At 32.6% G+C, this 5,262-nt stretch overlaps 1 non-coding gene across 1 annotated transcript; it reads right to left on the bottom strand.

The window, feature by feature from the left end:
* Positions 1 to 4,409: 4,409 nt before the first annotated feature.
* On the bottom strand, positions 4,410 to 4,632 carry LOC142182438 (small nucleolar RNA U3). The gene has a single exon (XR_012711266.1). It is a non-coding gene; the product is annotated as a small nucleolar RNA U3 (small nucleolar RNA).
* Between the last annotated feature and the right edge of the window lie 630 nt (positions 4,633 to 5,262).

The raw sequence follows: 5,262 nt of genomic DNA, 5'->3' as shown, positions 1-5,262 counted from the left end.
CACTTGGAGGCTCCTGAGGTGATATGGTTATTATATTACTTGGAGGATTATTTCTTTCTAAGAGGTGTGGCTCTAATCACCTTGATTAGAAAGATAATATGCTTAGCACACATGTTTGATCCATGTTGATGGAAATTCTAGCATATGTGGTCGTAGATAGAATTCATACCTTAAAAAGGTATAATGCCTGCTACGATTCATTGTTAGTCTTCTCTATTGAAACTGGATGGATTGTTATATGGTCATTCTATCCTTGGCTATGTGAGTAGTGTGGCCACTATAGAGTCTAAAATCTTTTTTTTTTCAAAATGATTTTCTTAAAACTCAAAAGTTTTAGAATTGTTTTCTTGTCCTCACTTAACGTTGGCATCCAAGTGGGAGAATGTTGGAATTTGGACTTACGTTAATTGGTTATAGCCTAAAAGGATAGTGACGTGGCCCAAATGGTGGATAAATAAAAAGCCTAATATTAAATATTGTGTGTGTAGATAAGTGAGGCCCAATAACTATTGGCCTGTGATGGGTAGACACTCTTTATAAATAGAGGCCAACCCCCTTTCCCTAGCTATTAGAAAACCCTAGCGTATTCTGCCTTTTGAATGCATGGTAACGGTAGACGTCCCATCAGTCAAGTTCTTCGGATTGTGAGAGCGCATAGCTAGTGGATCATGGAAGTTGGTCTCAGGCTTAATCGCCGTTTGCTGTCGTTGTTGAATCTATGGAGTTTAACGGTACGCTTCCTTAGACTCTAACTCAATATTATAATTTTATATCGGTATGATTGTGTTTTAATCTCTACTATGACTGCGAATTAATAATCTAACAATTAGAATCAGTCATAATTGCTATATTTGTAAGCCACTGATCCACCATAAATCTTTAATATCATCACCAAAATGATTCCTGTGGCTATGAGTGAAGACCATTGCACACAACTACACACTTTCATATCTGGATGCTACAACAAAATGGGAACATTTATAAATCTTTAATACTACTACAGACTATCATTTTAGAAAGAGGCCAAAACGAAGGAAACCTTATTACCCTCAATGTTTAAGGTTTGACTTAATTATACTTAGTATACCAAATTACCAATTCTATACCATAATTAATTAAGGGTATAATTAATTGTATGTTTTTTACTTCTTAATTAAAGGAATCTGAAAATTCTTCTTTGTTCAGAATTTGAAGTGCTTAATCCAGGCATTCTTGGATGCAGATTCCTCCAATATTCATTCTTCGATGCAATAAGTTTCTCGTTGAAGCCTAATCCAAAATATTGCTTTTGGTTCTTCCATATATTCCAGATGATGCTATTAGTTGTGATGGAAAATCAGTAGCAACTTTTGGTGAATAAATACTGCATTTCTTGGGAATGTTCGGTAATATTAACTGGAAATCTTACCTTAATATTTCCCAATTCAAACATCCATCAGAACCATTCCAGTTAGAGATAAGATGAAAACAGAATCAATTAGCAACAGAGAATATGCTAGATATATACTCAAAGAACATATCTTTCAGTATATTTTCTAAAACAATTCTACAAATATACAACAAATCAGTTTAAGTATGTATAAAGCAGTATTATTTGTAAGGTTATCTACATAATTACTACATTTATACTAAATTGTAGACTGTTTTTTGTAGAAGATTTGTAGAAGTTTTAGTCGTTTTTGATTTGTGAAAACAGAAAACAAAGTATCTACAATCAGAATACAAATAATCTACAATTTATTTACAAAATATCTACAAACTGGGTACATTGAATTTTAATATCCCAATTCACATTCAATTGTAGCTTAATTGATATTTTCGACATAATTGCGTTTTTTGCTGAAGATTTTGTAGAAGTTTTAGTCGTTTTGGATTTGTGAAAATAGAAAACAAAGCATCTACAATTAGAATACAAATAATCTACAATTTATCTACAAAATATCTACAAACTGGGTACATTAAATTTTTATATCCCAATTCTTATTCAATTGTAGCATAATTGGGATTTTTGACATAATTACGTTTTTTCAGAAGATTTGTAGAAGTTTTTATTTGTGAAAACAGAAAATAAAGCATCTACAATCAGAATAAAAATAATCTACAATTTATCTACAATTTTTGCAATATGTCTTCTTCTTCTTCTTCTTCTTCTTCTTCTTCTTCTTCTTCTTCTTCTTCTTCTTCTTCTTCTTCTTCTTCTTCTTCTTCTTCTTCTTCTTCTTCTTCGAGTTTCAATCTGAAATTCAGTCAAAACCAAGTCTAATCTTCACCAAAACCCCTCAAAATTGAGATATAAACTCCAAACCATATTCCTGATTATTTTCAACAACACTCAATCCAAACAAATAATGATTTTTGAAAATCCAAATTTGAATTCAAAGCTTTCAAGTTTTTTAATGGTTGTCAATGGTGGAATTGCTGCTCTCTTTTCATTTGCTTTGTATTACTAAAATTTGCGATTGAGAAATAGAGAGAGATGTAGAGAGAATTTCTGGAAACAGAGTATATCGCAAAAACAGAGTATGAAAAATCTTGTTCTGCATTGTGGAAGATCAGAGTGAAGCCGACGATAACTATGGAATGTGCGTGATTTGCGTTGGGAAAGATCTGGAAAATATTTAATTCCCTTTTTTTAGCGCGCAAAATAAGGAATCATAAAGCTACAGTGATTCCTTATTTAATGCATTGTATATATTAGGTAGAAATACTATTAACATATAGGGTAATAAGCAAACTATGAACATATTTAATAATATAGTTTTATATATGATATATATAGGAAAACGCCTCTAGTTACCATCATTGATATTGCTTTGACGAAACTGAAATTTAAGAAAGAAAATTAATTAAGCTACGTCATCAAGAGCATATTTTGGGAACCAATTAACTGATTAGTTAAAAAAAAAAAGACTATATATAAGAGGGTTAGTTGGAATTAAATAGAACATATTATAATGCTGAAGATAGTAGATACGTGTCAGTCGACACTGTACTCGTCCAGCTTAATAATTATCGTGATGACGATTAACGAGAAATAAGTTCTCCTAAAGTTTTGTCTACAACAACTAAGAAATTCAATATAATTTGACAAGCGGAATCTAGGGAAAATAGTGTTTACGTAGAAGGTAAAGATGTTATTTTCAATAGAGAATCAACTTAAAAAGAATTAAAAAGAAATAATAGCAGTAAATAATAATACCAACGAAATAATAAAAATCGAAGCGAAAGAAACAGTAGCCAGGTAATAAGAAAATTGAAGCTAAAGAACACATATAATTTATATTGGTATTTTAGAGATTAGGTTATGGTACCTTCTAATAAATGTATCTTTGGATTTAAAAGATTTATTTTTTTGGTTTAGCATATTTTTAGTAGTCTGTCGTTTTACCTTTTTCGTACTAAAGATTTTATTTTCGGTTAAAACCTTATTAAACAAAAGTGAACAAAATGTTGTATAGTTTAATGACATAATTGAATAATACTATAGCAATTAAATCCCATTTCTTTTCTATGGAACAGTGGGCGTTGTTTTCGAGAATTCGTTCTCTCAATATAGTTAGGAGTGGTACAAAAAGCAAAGGGGAACACCATCATATCATATGATATCAAAATACCAACAGCAAAGAAAAGGGTAGGAAAAATAATAAAAAATAGAAAAAATAAAAAAACAATTGTTAGACTCATCTAGGTTTGGATAATGAAAGGATGCAGATGTAAGTCAAGATAATCCGGCGCACTATTCGTACAAATACCAAAGTGGTCTATCCAAAGAACACTAAGGGAGCATAAAATGGGATAGGATAATTGCAACGTTAAATTATATTAACTAATTATGATTAAGTGCTACATTAAAAGAACATATTTTTAATTAAGTATAGTTAAATGATAGGAGTGTTTGTAAAAGTAACATGCTGCGTATTTTTTGTGGGTAAGTTTTTCTTTAACGTTAATAACAAGCTAATGATGAAAGCAAAAACTAATTCAAAAGAAACGCTTTTCTTCTTTTTTTAGATACGTACACTCCTTACTCTCCATGTGCGTGTTCCTATTTCTTCTCTAGTTCATTCAAAATAATGTTTCTGTTCCTTTAAAATAGTTAAATTACTCAAGGAAATTACTTAAATTATTCAAAATAATCTTGTTCCAAGGAAAAAAGAGACGCATTTAGGCGTCGAAGGAAAGAAGAATCAAAAAGATTGGGAGTCTGTCAGACAGCTACGTGACCATCCCATCCCAAGCCTGCAAAGCAGAGCTGAGAACGATCATCTATTGCTTCCTAGATCACAAGTAACCATGGTCAACTGTTAAATTACTCAAGGAAATTACTTAAATTATTCAAAATAATCTTCTTCCAAGGAAAAAAGAGACGCATTTAGGCGTAAAAGGAAATAAGAACCAAAAAGATTGGGAGTCTGTCAGACAGCTATGTGACCATCCCATCCTAAGCCTGCAAAGCAGAGCTGAGAATGATCATCTACTGCTTCCTAGATCACAAGTAACCATGGTCAATTGTTAATCACGTTCTAGTCACATAGCCACGCCTCATCAACCAGACTTGGTTTTCTGTCTCCTTATAACTCAAGGATACAATGGTACGAGCATATAGAATAGATCCTGTTCAAGTAAGGTCGTGTCCTTCAGCTGCGGTGAGCAACAATATAACTAGCGGATAGCTAAGTTAATGCGCCGATGTGGGAATAGCTCTTACTGCATGCTTCAACCCTGAGAAACTAGCGGGCAACATATACGTTAATGCGCCGATGTGGGACAACTCTTATGCCTAGCTTCAACCCCTGACTAACAAGTGAGGTAAAAAGTGGGGTTTCTATATAGGTCCAAATTTGGACGACCACGACTATTGACAAATATGACAAAAGATGAAATCTTCACAACACGACATCCTATGAAAGACGTGGACTACCGACAGCGGATAGAGAACGCATGACTTTTGCAGTAGTGTAGGTCTAACAGGAGGCATTAGGAATATACTTTTGAATATTCCCTATGATATGTTTTCTAAGGTTCAGAAGGGGGTTGTCCCTTGTATATAGTGAGGAAAAAACCTTGTAAAGGGGAAGAACTTTTGATTAAGAGCACCCATTGTAATATTTTTTCTACATCTTTGGTGATCATTTCACACTTACTCATCCGGCTCCACGAGATCAATAAATATTATTTTCCTCATTCATCCCTTATGTCTCTCATTATAGAGTTTATTATATTTGGCTGAGATTTACCCATTCATCTTCTTTAATTGATTTA

This window comes from Nicotiana tabacum, chromosome 6 (assembly GCF_000715075.1).
Source record: "Nicotiana tabacum cultivar K326 chromosome 6, ASM71507v2, whole genome shotgun sequence".
Classification (NCBI taxonomy): Eukaryota; Viridiplantae; Streptophyta; class Magnoliopsida; order Solanales; family Solanaceae; genus Nicotiana; species Nicotiana tabacum.
This window is presented reverse-complemented; position numbering and strand designations above follow the sequence as displayed.